Source organism: Lepisma saccharinum, chromosome 14 (genome assembly GCF_977018435.1).
Source record: "Lepisma saccharinum chromosome 14, izLepSacc3.1, whole genome shotgun sequence".
NCBI lineage: Eukaryota > Metazoa > Arthropoda > Insecta > Zygentoma > Lepismatidae > Lepisma > Lepisma saccharinum.
The window spans coordinates 51,639,491-51,653,699 of record NC_139242.1 but is presented as its reverse complement, the minus strand read 5'-3'; the positions used below and the strand labels follow the sequence as shown (position 1 = coordinate 51,653,699).

The following is a 14,209-nucleotide window of genomic DNA, read 5'->3' as shown; positions in this document are numbered from 1 at the left end:
ATACCCTCGAATGTATGCGGGTGGAGGTTAGGATACAGTCGGGGATTCCCTCTTATTGTAGTATGCTCAGTTCACTTCGTCGATCAACCATTCATTCCCTCGAATTTATTTGACTCGCTTTTATGCACCCATATTGCATTTAAAAGAATTTCATCACACTGGTCAGTGACTCCACGCTGAGAGACCGCGTGTGTATATCTTCTTTAAATATGACTACACTGAGTTGCATCAGTCTGTGGCCCAGGACGAATGGAGGCGAAATCAAACTTCCCAATTACTTTTTGGTTCCCACAGCTGATTGGCTGTTTTAGACACCTAATCAACAGGGTTTGTTAGTCTTCAGTTGTTGCAGAGTACATTGGAGGGTGGATAAGTGGCTTTTGAACTCTCCTGCACTCCTTCTACCAAACACTAATATTGATAATTTGTTTACACTTCTGTTGGCATATTCATTACTGGTGAATGGTTTAACTATATTCTGATCAGGGCTTTATATATTTTGGAGCTCATATTTTAATGGTTTTAATTTGGATTGGTGATTTTTCTAACCTATCTATCTTTGTGGTTATTTCCCATCATAATTGCCCTACAAATATCATATTTCTCTTTCTGTATTCATTTGTTTTGTTTTTGCCAGTATTTTTTTCTCGGTGTGAGCGATAACATTTCCCTACTCGTTCGTAGAATCAGTGATTAACGCATTGTCCCACCATTTGCGTTGGTTACTGTGTATTGGTGCCACTGATTGGAATTACGGATGCTTTGTCCTCTGCGAAAAAAAAACGTTTCACTCACCCTGGAAGCAAAAGAGAAACCATGCGAACTTACAACAGCCCTGAAATGCCAAATCGCAGATCGATTCTAAAAGCTCTGAATCCCATTGGATCCTTTTCCCATTTTCTCTGAACGTCCACGGCTTGTACCATTGTTCACGTAGCAATTTTGCGCGGTGGCTCAGTCGGTAACGCGTCTGACTACCATGCTAAAGGTCCCGGGTTCGATCCCCGGCCGGTTCAAATCCGGGAACTTTTCTAACGGTGGAAGCGGCCCCGGCGCCTACCCAGCGTCGAATAACATGGGTACCTGGGGGAAACCCTGGGGGGTAAAGGCGGTCAGGGGCGTGATGCTGATCACATCACCCCCACTCACGACCGGATCAAGAAAGTGTGAGGCGTTACCCCCACACCCCCTATACGCCTTCATGGCGTGGTGCTATGCACAGGGGAACACTTTACTTTTTTACTTTTTTTTTTTAGATTTAAAAGCAGAATTTAACAGAAATTTCTTATGTTCTAAAAAGTTAAATTTGTATATTTTCTTGCGACATATGTTATCTGTAAGGTTACCAGACGTCTTGTCATTGGAATATACAGGGTGATTCAAAAGTCCCTTAACACCCCTTATAAAATGTAGAGGAGTTAGGCTGGGTACGGTTTGTCAGCGACACCCCCAACGAGATCCGGTGTCTGTCTCAAAATTACTTCAAAAGTTGATTAAAATCGTTTGCAACGACACGTGAACTTCTCTCCCCAGACAGCAGTACCATCTCGATGCCTTCCTCACGCGTTTGGAGCATTATGGCACTGTTTTCTCACACTTGGAAAATGAGACATCTTTCAGTCATAACTTTTTTACTGGTTAAAGATACGTCGAAAAACCTTCACCAGTGCATTTCTTGTGTCTAGCCTGATTTGATACGTCACATCACCCCCTTTCCTTTAAAAAAAAATGATTTGAATTCAATATGGCGGCCACCAATACAGCGGACGTCCGCTTGGAACACGAATATGGTTCCCTCTAAGTCTAACCTGTTTCTATCATGACCATTTGTACCCAGCCTAACTCCATTACATTATCAGAAACCCCTCCTTCTTTTTGAACTTAATTGACCTGAAGATAATACACGTGATGACAGCCCTGATGGTGTATTGGTGGCCGCCATATTGAATTCAAATCATTTTTTTTAAAATGGGAAGGGGTTGATGTGACGTATCAAATCAGGCTAGTATTTCACGAGAAATGCACTGGTGAAGGTTTTAAGGTTGAGACTTTTTAATTACCTTGTATGTATCACTGTTGTGTGTTAGTGTACAAAAACTGAAGTTGTCCTTATTGGCAAAGAAGAAATGTGACAACTATAGTTATCTGTCGAGGGTGAGCTACACTGATTTCAGCATTTTTATGGGGTCATGCTGTATTTAACTTCACCTGCTGAAAAAAAATAATTGAATGCAATTACGAATAGGAAAATGAAGCAAATTATATCATCTTATTATCTGCAGGTCAATCAAGTTAAAAAAGAAGGATGGTTTCTGATGCCTTTAGAGACATGCATATTTTGTTTTTGACGGAAACGCGGAATGTGAGATTACAGGCTCTAATGCTCATTTTTATGTCTTAAAAGGGAGTTAGGTGCATTTTCGTACCAAATTTCGTCACGAAATGATGCGAAATAAACTCATAAACAAGAAATTTACAAGTTCATTTACCAACGCAACACTCTGAGGTCCAACAACTTCAGTGGTGAATTAGTTTGGCCAATACGTCACGATGCCATGGGTCCCGGCTTCGACTCCCGGGCTGGGCATAGGTGTTCTTTTGATCATATCATCACTCATCCTTAGCGTCGCGACTGGAAAAAGTGGCAGTTAAGCGACGATAAATAACAAAAAATCAAAATAATAAAAACTTTCTGAGGTCTGAATGATCCTGTGAGTTATGTCACAGAATATTTATTAATTCTGCTGTAAATATTTGAGAAACAAAAATGAACTCTTTTTACACAAGCATAAACTTAACTTTTATAACTACGTACGTGTGCTATTAGAAATGAAATGTTTATCTTGTGTAATCAGTATCCTTTTTTAAATCTGCTTTAAAGATCTGCTTTTTTAAGATCATATTCGCCATTGTAAATACCTAAGTGCCATGTTGTATTCCGCTTTTCGTCGCAAAATGTGCCTATAAATATGTGGCCCTGATACCCTCACCCACAAACCCCCTTCGGTGCGGCCCTGATTAATGATTTTTTGCCTACTCCATTGGAGGACTCAAACCCTGTGAGGCTTGGACATTTTTGTACGAGGAATATGTAGTCAGTTCACCGACCCCTTATTCCCACCTGACATTCTAGACTGAAGCATGCTACTCTCCAAATTGTCCTTATAGTGCTGAGTCAGCACCAAAAATTTCGATCATTATCGTGATTCTAACCTGTGAACTTTCCCAATAAAGGCGCGACAATTTTACATAACGAAACAATTGCGAACAATTTTACCACACAGTTTTTATTTTACTTAGTTCGATGGCGCGAGATGTTATTCCATTTTCATTAAAGTAATATGAAGTGAAGATTTTTTGTATACTTTATATTACTCTTCAGTTCTCTTTCCAACCTATGTAATGCATATTGTGACGGTTTTCCGTCTTGCTAATAATCGTTGTATAAAAGTTAAAGATTTAATGTGCTCCTCTTATTATTGTATAAGAAGAGACCGAGGGGTGTAATTATTTTGTAAGAGTTCCTGTAATTTTTACATTCGCATCGTCAGCGATCGTGTGCCTCATTCAGAAAACTTGTTTCCATGCAATTTGTGTTTCATTGTGGAGATGGTGTTGCAAATCGACCAGTTTCCAGTAGCTAAATATAGGAGGTATTCTCCTTTGCGGTGGTTCTTTTTCGCCGCCTACCTGCGTTTCCTTAGGCGTTTTGCTTGCAGGCTTCTAATGACAGGTCTCTGGAAACAGTTTTGTGTCCGCGTCGAGCGTTCATGCACTGCTGGCCTTTTAATTAACTTATTGATGTTAGAATTGGCCAGACTCTAAAGTTAACAAAAAAAACCTTCAGTACGTGAGAAACAAGTGAGATTGTTTTGTGAAAGCTGAACGTTCATCAAACCTGTTTTTTGATGTGAGGAAATTAATGTATTAATCTGAAGACTTGACAAAGGGAAGGGCTAATTACAAAATTGGGAACCCTGTTCTAAACGAGCTAGAATTGGTGTTTTATATTGAGGGACTTAGGACTTCTCTACATAGTAAGCATCCATAGCCACACATTTCTCCCATCGTTTCTTGACCTTCCGAAGGTCCCCGTTGTAGAACTCGCTGGATTGCGACGAAAACCATTGCTCAACCTCCATAATGACGTCATCTGTGGCGTCAAATCGCCGACCCCGCAACGGTTTTTTCATTTCAGGGAATAAGAAAAAGTCACTTGGTGCGAGATCGGGAGAATAGGGTGGATGCGGCAAGATTTCATAACCACATTGCCTTGTTTTCTCGATCGCAACTTGCGAAGAGTGAGCGGGTGCATTATCGGCCAGGAGACGAACGCCTTTCGTGGGCATGCCGCGCCGTTTTTCTTTCAGAGCACCTCGCAACTTGTCCAGAAGTGCGCAGTAGTAGTCGCCAGTGATGGTCTGACCCTTCGCAAGGTAGTCTGTGAATACGATCCCGTGACAATCCCAGAAAATTGAGAGCATGATCTTCTGGGTGGGGGTGGGGGGGGGGGAATGGGAGTGCTTCCACTCCTTGCTCATGGTTTTGGTTTCTGGATCGTACTGGTAGACCCAACATTCGTCCATGGTTACCAGACGACCAAAGATATCATCTTCATCCTGCTCCAAAAGGGTCAACATCCACCTCGAAAGTTCACACTTCGGGCTTCAATTTTATCCATTTCACACTTTCCTCTTAACTCGTGCGATTTCTGAAAAAAAAAACCCAACAACAAACAAACTAACTTGGTTTTTGCACAAAAATAGCAACACAATCACTTGGTTTTTGCACCATTAGCTACATAGGGTTTAATAAGTTTACTGACAAAATCTCACGCTTATAGCTAGAGCCCGGAAGTTCAGGCATTTATTTTCGTTAAAATAGGCAGGCAAAAAGGCATTTATAATGTGGTAAATAGGCACTAAAAATGAAAAAAAAAAAGGCAAAATAAACCGAAAAAAGGCACATTTAGAAGTCGCTTACTTTTATCTATAATTTCTGGCAAAATGTTAAAATCTAAATTGGGAAGAGCATTTCAATTTTCTCCGTCTTGATTGCACATAACTACAAGGTGCTTTTTAAGTTCTAAACATTCATTGATAGCCGTCTGTCAGAGAGAATGTTTTTCATAATAGAAAATGATCTTTCTACTTCGACAGAAGTTATTGGAGCATACATATAACAAGCTAATGTAGCTGGACTCATTTTGGTAACAGCATTTTCACCTTTTAGAATATCACAAATTGTTTTCAATTGTTTCAAGTCCTCATTTGCACTCACTACCCGTTAGCACTTTTCCGCATCAGTTCACCCATTTTTTCCTGGCACTTCCATCATCTGCTGCATAGATTCCTCGAAGATTTTCATGGATGCTATAATTGTAATTGTCTCTGGCAATACACCATAATGTGCAAAAGTAAACTTGAATAGCACAGGAGTTTTTTCACTTCACGAATTGAAGCCGCTTCATTTTCTGGAAGAGCATCGATCACCTCACTGATTTTTTGAAGGTGGTTAGCATAATATATAGCTGCTGATATCCAGGTTCCCTATCTCGTCAAGACTGGTTGCGGAGGTAAACTAAGCTCAATCGCAACTTCCTGAAATTTTCGGGTTCGAGAGGGAGATTTCAGAAAAATTTTCTTTGTGTTCGAAATCAACCTGTCGACTTCAGCAGTCAATCATGCACAAGAAATGTTAACCGAAAGGCAATATACTGACTCAGCATGAAATACTTTTCCTCACACTTTTCTCTTCAGCATTGTTGAAACATGCGTGAGTTCAATATTACTTAAATAAGGCGAAAATTATTCACATAATAAATGGAAGAAAAATAAATGCCAACAACGTTTTTTGGGAGAAAAATAATTTATATACACATTTTTTTTTAAAAAATGTCAAATTTCATTGAAAAAGGCAAAAAAAAGGCATTATAATTAAAAATAGGCAGTGGGGTCCCAAATAGGCAAAATAAGCAAAATGAAAAGGCTTCTAAAACATTCGAAACAACACAAGAAACGTATATCCGGAAAAATTTTATCAATATATGCAGTAGATAAAAAGAGGCATTTTGCCAAACTTCCGGGCTCTACTTATAGCTAAAGAACTTCATGGTGATTGTCAAAACTTTTCGATACCCCCTCGTATGTACAGTCACCGGCAATAAAAATGGAACACCTAGTTACATGCCATGCGGGGAAGCGAGTATTTCAGGATCTAGGTGGCCCATTTTTATTGCCGGTGACTGTACAGTAAGGTGCCGACCTCCGTGGTAGAGTGTTTAGAACAACATGCTTCGACACTAGGGATCCCGGGTTCGAATCCAGACCTGGGCATTGGTGTTCTTTGTAAGTATCCCTTCATCGGTATCATATTATGCATCATCATCAAATGGCTAAATAGCGACGTACTAAATAACATGATTAAATCAATACATTGAGATAGGCGCCCAAACTTTTCAAGTACAGGTTCAGTAACTACTTGGGCTGTTCGTTGCAGGGCCCTTCCTGATGGCGCAGAATTAACGTCGTCTCCTTGTAACTAATGTGCCCGGATTCGATACCCGGTGTATGCACATGATTATTCGGATCCCACTTGAGACCAGAGATGTCTATTTGACTTCGGCGTCGCGAGTCTCGGTCGGGAAATGACAAAATCGAGAAGTTTTACATTTCAATAGAATAGCGTCCACTTTAAACTAGAGGTCCACCAGCGAGTCCCAATATGCATTATGGGATGGGATCCCACAACCTTAATTGCTAAAACGCCCAATATATTTTGTAGCACATAAACAAGCATCGTGCCGCATGACATTACTTTCACTGTAAGGATGGTAATAACCCATCACGAAAATATAAGTATATCCCCAATTTATTATCTTCATACATCATTTCGTGAATCTTGCATTAGCATTCCAAATATTTCTTGGATATTTCTTTCATGTTCTCTGAGTTAGTTCAACCTATCCTCCATCAAACTTTGTTGAACTTATAGAAAAGCTACTGCGAGTAATATCAAGCGAATTGTCCATCACCATCTTCATTCAGTCTGTTTTCCACAGCGTGATGATCCTAAATTGAAATAAAAACGTCCACAAGCAGAGGACTGTGCTTCGTATAAATATAATACTATTACTTAAAACAACACAGGGTGTATAACAATCAAGAATGAAAATAGCCTTGGACAATTTGTCTACTATCATCTTTGTCGTTGACTGTACAATCGTCATATGGATCTCACTGCTACCGTTAAGAATATGAAAAAAATATCAGGTGGCGGTTATGGAACCCTTTTGTTTTTTCGGGTCTTCCAACAAATTTTATTTTCTCCGTAACATACTTGGGTTTGCTGTCTCGGGAGACAGTTGCCATGGCAACGTCTAGTTTGTGTGTGACGTCGGTTCGATACCAAGCAGTGCCTGGTGTCAGCCCTGTTGGACTCGAAATCTTGCATTAATATTTAGTTTTAGAAGAGATGCGTGATAAAATCTTGTGTACAAGGTACAGAATGATAATTTTTTGACGGGTATTTGTATTATCTATCCATTGGGTGAAATAAGCAGTGGTTTTCCTGCGATTAGACGTCTGGCTCTTGTGGAGTAAATGGATATAGAGAGACCGTGTGGTATGGTTAAGTGAAGCTGAATGTTCACCACATCACTTCCATGCAGATCTAAGTTCGACGTCTCGTTTTTAACTAAACTTACAGTTAACTTAGAATTTTAATCCGCTGTAGAAACTTCCAAGTTATTTCCTGAAGGCGTTGACACTTTTTTTTTCATTTTTTTTACACGGGAGAACATTATGACCAGATGGATGCCTATCCAGGGTTCGTATACTGGTTATTTAGTGCATTCCTTGCATGTAATAAAATTGACAAAATTCCTCTCCTATGTACAAAACATCTGTTTTTTACGAACAATAGTTCAAATCTAAATAGTTTTCTTTCCTGAAATAGTGGGAAGTCCTTATAGTTGATATTGTATCATTATATTTGTCCAATCATCATTTCATCAGTCTTCATTTTTGCGATTAACCAATAGGTAGAGGTGCCGGCCTACGTGGCGGAGTGGTTAGCACACACGCCGGTTCGAATCCCTGCCTGGTCATGGGTGTTCATTGTGTGTGCCTTCATCTGTATCATCAGTTCATCACTCATTCTCATCATCGCGATAAACAGAAGTGCAGAAATGCGGAGTAAAATAAACCAAATCAATCAACGAATAGGCAGAAAAGCGACAAAAGCAGTGTAAGTGAAAACCAAAGCCTTACTTTAATTTTATCTGAAAAAAGGTAATGTTCAATACGAAAGGCACAACTTGATTAACAATACGAGCGACATGCGTGTCATAATGAAACTGATATGTTTCCCGTATCTAAGCTTAAAGTACCAAGATTTTCGTAATATCAACCGAGCCCTGCTGCAGCGGAATGCAAAGAGTTAATTAAACAGCTCGATGAATGTTCTAAATGGAGGCAATCCACACTTAAATAGCCGTGTCATATGCAAATGAGTAATTATTATTTTTAAAGAGTTAATTATAGCACAAGCACCTGTTTCTGAAAGCATGAAATTGATATTAGTATATTTTGCTCCTCTGGCTCGTTTCTGGTATAATTATATCGAGTCGGGAAAGATCCAGGACTTTTAATTTCTTAAATCCTTATCTGCAGATCAACCACCAGGTACAGTACTGATTTTTTCCCAAGCGTGACTGTGTGCGGTTTGATTGACAGGTCAGCATATTAAGATCTCTAATAGTTATATCCAGCAACTCCTCACACTATACATGGACTGAAGCTTTTATGAAGTGATTTTAACCTCTCGATGGTTTATTTGTCCAATTGCAAGACGGTGACAGGCGAGCTGATGAAGCACCTGACTTCAATTCGGATGATCTGAAAATTCGATCCATATGGAGTTTTCATAAGTCATTGAAGCTCCTTCCCCTATATTGCAGGGTATGTATCTTCTCCACTTTAATTTGGTTCTGGAAATATACTGCGCCTGTCCACTTCATTAGTCAGCTTCTGCCATGTGTACAATACGCGACATAATTTGCGGTGTAATCAACAAAAAAGAAAGAAATCAACACAATTCGAGCTTAAAAAAGCGGAAGATTATACCAGGAATTGACTCGGAGAGGTCCAGAGAGCGTGAAACGACATACCGCGCCGTTGGAAAATACCAAATCTGCTCTTGGTTAGGTGCCAAGCGTGGGGAAACACGAACAGGTTCATTGTACAAACCATTAAATCGTGGACGGAGTAGTCAGATCAGTTTTTGCCCCCGATGCCCAGCGGACCGGCTCTTCAAGTTCCCGGTGACCACAATGAGGATGCAGCTTCTTGATCTCGTGTTTGCCTTGGCGCTCTCAACCCTTGGCTTCCAGAAATCATGTCTTTTGCATATTAAGTAGTGGACCTGAAGAGGTTTCCCCTTTCATATCACTTGTCCTTTAAGTCATATTGCTTACATGCTTGTTACAACCGGAGCTATATTTGGGTTAGAACAAGGACAATCACTCCCCCCCCCCCCTATTAATCCGACAGTTGACACAAGTGACCGATATTGTGGCATTGGACGTCTGAACAAGTTGTCCTTTCCATCTGAAGCATGGGCTCTTCCGTGAATGGGTTAAAAATAGAATGAAAGTACTACTTTCACAGAGACATTTGCCAATGACGTATCCGAAGTTTTCCCGATATGTCTTCTTCGCAATGCGGAAACCGCAACTCGTGAATGAAATCGAATTAATTTCTGGTTTCCAAAAATCTATACTTTTTTTAAAAAATTAGAGTTGTTCCTGTACAAATAGCGTTCTCTATACATTGTTTTGGATTCGATTCTGAGTAAGACCACATTGGAGTGGTTCTAGTCCTGATTTATACTCTAGATCTAATCCCAATCGCCGTATCGGAGAATGAACATTTGTTCCTGGACAAACAAAATAAATCCTGCACTGCCACAAACAGAAAAGACGCTTATTGATTGGCACTGGTTTCCAACAATCCATACTTTGATAAAATGCGAAATCTGTTCGAGGACAAATATACTGATATATAGGGGACGGATCTCTAGGCACTATAAAACTCTAAAATAGGCACTTTAATATTTCTAAAATTACTCCAGAATAGGCAGTGAACATGAATATTTCGATTTTATTTATAATTTGTACGATTATAGATTTCTTTCAACATTGCAATTGATCATTCTATTTGTTCCTAATTTTTTTTCATTAGAAATGTTACTCTAGTGTGTTTAAACGTTGTTTCATTGTGAAAAATACTGGAATCCATAGTGTTACTTTATTTACTTACACATTCTCCTTCAAGGCACTGGAGACCTCTAATGTGGAATTGCTGCAGGGCTGCACCGTAGTACCTGCTGGAATTTTACAGATAGTCAAAGTCGAAACAAAGCCAGTACAAGCAGCAAGGCATTTTAAGATAGGACAGGGCCAAATAGGCAGCAAACCGCAGAATAGGCATTTATAGATTTGATTGGTGATTGGGCGAGTCAGCACATTTGCTATTTGCGCCCGTCAGTTAATTCGGGAACAAACCCCTAAAATAAAATAAAAGTCGAGATCAGCGCTGTCACGGTATCTAGTGACATGTGAAACGCAGTTCGAGATAAATTATTTTTGTTTATTGATTCATTTATGTTCAAATATAAAAGTGTGAGGTTCTTTATTTTGTGGATAAATTTGTATCCGAGCCAGACGTCGGAAGTTGGGGACGGGTTTTTCTTGAGTGACAGCGGAACTGTCTTTTCGGCTTAGGACATGACATATTTGCACCGACACGGAGATACGAAAGGAATATTTTCGTCGAGACCGGGCTTCAAGTCAGCGGGCGGTCGAACCCATGTTCACGGATGGCCAGGTACACCAGCTGGAGCTCAAGCTTGCAAGGACGCGCACTTGACCGCGTTTCAAGACAATGGAGAGAGGTCATTTCCACCCCCTCAGAAAGTGAAGCGAAGCCACCTTAGCGTCATTCCCAACGGACGAATTTGAATCTCTCTTAAATACGCGGTGCTACCATCCCAGAGACAGTTTTTACCAGGATTTCATAGAGAGAGCATCTCCGCGCTACACTCTCGCGTGATCATTGCTTTGTGTCCGTGAACTTTGTTTCCTTACGTACCGTGAGCGAATTGCAGATAGAGTTACCAGTGTGCGCCTTATTTTGGTGAAGATTACGCGGTGATTTGTTTTTGCCAAGCGCGGACTACATAAGGATGGAGGGCTAAAGAAGATAGAGAAGGGGGGCGTCGCTTCCCTGACGCCTGCAACGACGCCGAAGCCAGTCAGACGACGCCAAAACCAAACACTGCCCAAAGCCCGAAGGACGCTTTCAGATCGACGTCCCAACCAAAGCCCGAAGGACGCTTTCAGATCGACGTCCCAACCAAAGCCCGAAGGACGTCTTCAGAACGACGCCGATCGAAGCCCGAGGGAGAGATTGAAGGACGACTCCAGAACGACGCCGATCGAAGCCAGAGGGAGAGATTGAAGGACGACTCCAGAACGACGCTTCCATAACGACGTCCAATTGATGCCCGACACTAGAGATATCCCGACCGGCGCGTGACCACGTACACCCGACGCTAGGACAAGAGGAAAGCCCGACGTACTAAGGAGGTGCAAGTACAACAGATCGTCGCAATTATTCTTCGTCGCGATCGACCTTGGAGGACAATTTCGCCACAAAGGAACCGTGTGCAAGTCCCGCGTCCAGGAGAGATGAATGACCACGCCATGTAGCAGAGTCTGGTACAGTATACTTCAGAGGGTCTCATGTACATGTAAACGTGCGTCGTTAGTATCAACACCGTACAGTTAACGCCGAAGTCTCACTTATTCGCAAAGTTACTCAGGAAACCCAGAACCTAACCCCGCGTCTGATAATTTTTGGTATTGTTATAAAAAAGAGTTATTTCATGTTCAGATGTGCTAATTTAATTGTCTGCATTCAGCGTTAGAAGCTCCATTTCATTTCTTTAATATTTAGTGTAAATTGTCAAAGTGTGCTCCATTTTTTGTGTAACCGACCGCCCCGTCGCGCCATTTAATTTGTCGATAGTTGACTGATGAGTCCTTTTAATTGTGGAAAGCGTAGTTGTTTTTATTGCAAGGTCGTGTGCGTGAAATAGTATTATTTGTTGCATAGTGGTTTTTAAGGTAATTTTTGCTCGCGCCGACGATTGATTAGTGTATTCCGGCAGCTGGAGCCAATTAAGTTTTTGCATCACTATGTAATTGAGTAGTTGTTCTCATTGGACGAGAGAGGCTTGTGTGTAAGACCCCCGTCCGAGAAACTTGTATAATGTCGTCCTTACGACTCGATGCACACGTTCATTCGAACGAAAGATTTAACCACGCCGACCCAATTGTCTTAGTTAACCGCTTTCCGAGGGCTGGCACTTAAGTTAATTTAAAAGAGCACAGGAGCTGGCAGACAAATGCCCTAAATTCACATAAAGGTTTAAAAATTAAAAGGAATGATATGTTAATGAGATCCATGATTTGTATCCATACTTCACGTGTAAAAATACCTCATGTGTGTGAAAGAGAGATAGAGTGAATGTTGGGAGAGTTTGAGGAGGCTTTGTAAACAGTTGTTGATTGCAATATTTTCTTTGTTGTTACAATATATATTCACTTTTTTACCGTTCGTCAGTGTTGTTATTTGACGTTATTTCAGGTACCGGATATTATGCTATTAGTGTTTTCTGATATTATGCTATTAGTGTTTATATGATTGTTCGAATCTACATATCAAAGGTAAACAAAACAGTGTAACATTTCAAGGTATTAATCTCCGCCTCGCAATAGTATGACAATAAACGACCGTCTCAGTACCGAACTTGATAACTGGACCGTGAGTCACGACCGGTTTCCCGTACACATAACGACGTTTGGCCCCGTGCTGGGGTATGATTGACACGTCATTTCGGGGACCGGGAGTGCACTCGTTACAGCGCATTGTACAAGAATAAATTCATTTTGAAGCTCACTTATTTTAAAAAACTACGACACCCCTTCCCTCCTTTATAGTTGGGTGTGCTAACCAACACTGAGTAGTTGGTTAAAAAAAAAATGTTCGTCTGAAGTCGAGAGAAGAGGTGCTCTCTCGAAACATAGTGTTAGAATAAGAATACTTTGAAGCTCTAGTTATTCATGGAGGAGAAGTTACAGAACCCTTAAAAATAGAAACTGGAGTGAGGCAGGGATGTATTCTGTCGCCTCTTATCTTTCTTCTGGTAATAGATACGGTACCGTAAAAGGAAATAGAAGAGAAATACAATGGAGCCTTATGGATAGATTAGAAGACCTAGATTTTGCTGATGATGTGTGTCTGTTGTCAGAATCATGTAGAGATGCAAAAACTAAATTGGAAGATCTGGTTGTAGAAGCTACAAAAATCGGACTGACGTTAAATAAAGCAAAGACTAAAACAATGCGATTAAATCCAAGGACTCAAGATCGTATTCAATTAGAAAACTAAAACTTAGAGGATGTAGACAATTTTACCTACTTAGGAAGTGTAGTTGCAACAAATGGAGGGGCAGATGATGATGCAAAACAATGCAGCAAGATGCCTTTGTGCAACTTTAACCAATATGGAAGAGTAGGATTATAATTACAGAAACAAAGTTAATGATTTTTAGAAACAACGTCAAATCAGTATTGCCATATGGAGCAGAATCCTGGAAAGTCACAAACCAAATCACATAGAGGTTACAAGTGTTCATTAACAGATGTCTCAGGAGAATGCAAAATAATGTACATTGGCCAGAAGTGATCACAAATCAAGAACTTAGGACACGAGCATCAGAAGACCAGATTAAAGACCAAATTAGAAGAAGAAAATGAAACTGGATAGGACACACACTAAGGAAAGCAGACAATGCAATCGAGAAACAAACACTTGATTGGAACCCTCAAAGTGCTAGATAAAGGGGAACGCCCAAATGCTCATGGAGACGTGCTGTTGAAGAAGAAGGAAGACAACAGGGGAACAGTTGGAGAGAAATGAAGAAGATCGCATGCAACAGAGTGAGGTGGAGACGCTTAGAGAATGTCCTACGTTCCAGTAGGAACTAAAGGAATTACGTCAAGTAAGTAAGTCAAAGCGCCAGGCGATGGATAATGTCAAATTAACATTCACCACTTACACCACAGGCATTAATGGGCAATGCA

The 14,209-nt window shown here is 40.5% G+C and overlaps 1 protein-coding gene across 1 annotated transcript in view; it reads left to right on the top strand.

Annotated features, from left to right (window-relative positions):
- LOC145998880 (WD repeat-containing protein 47) overlaps positions 1 to 14,209 on the top strand; it is a 431,858-nt gene that overhangs the window by 14,955 nt on the left and 402,694 nt on the right. The window lies entirely within an intron of this gene.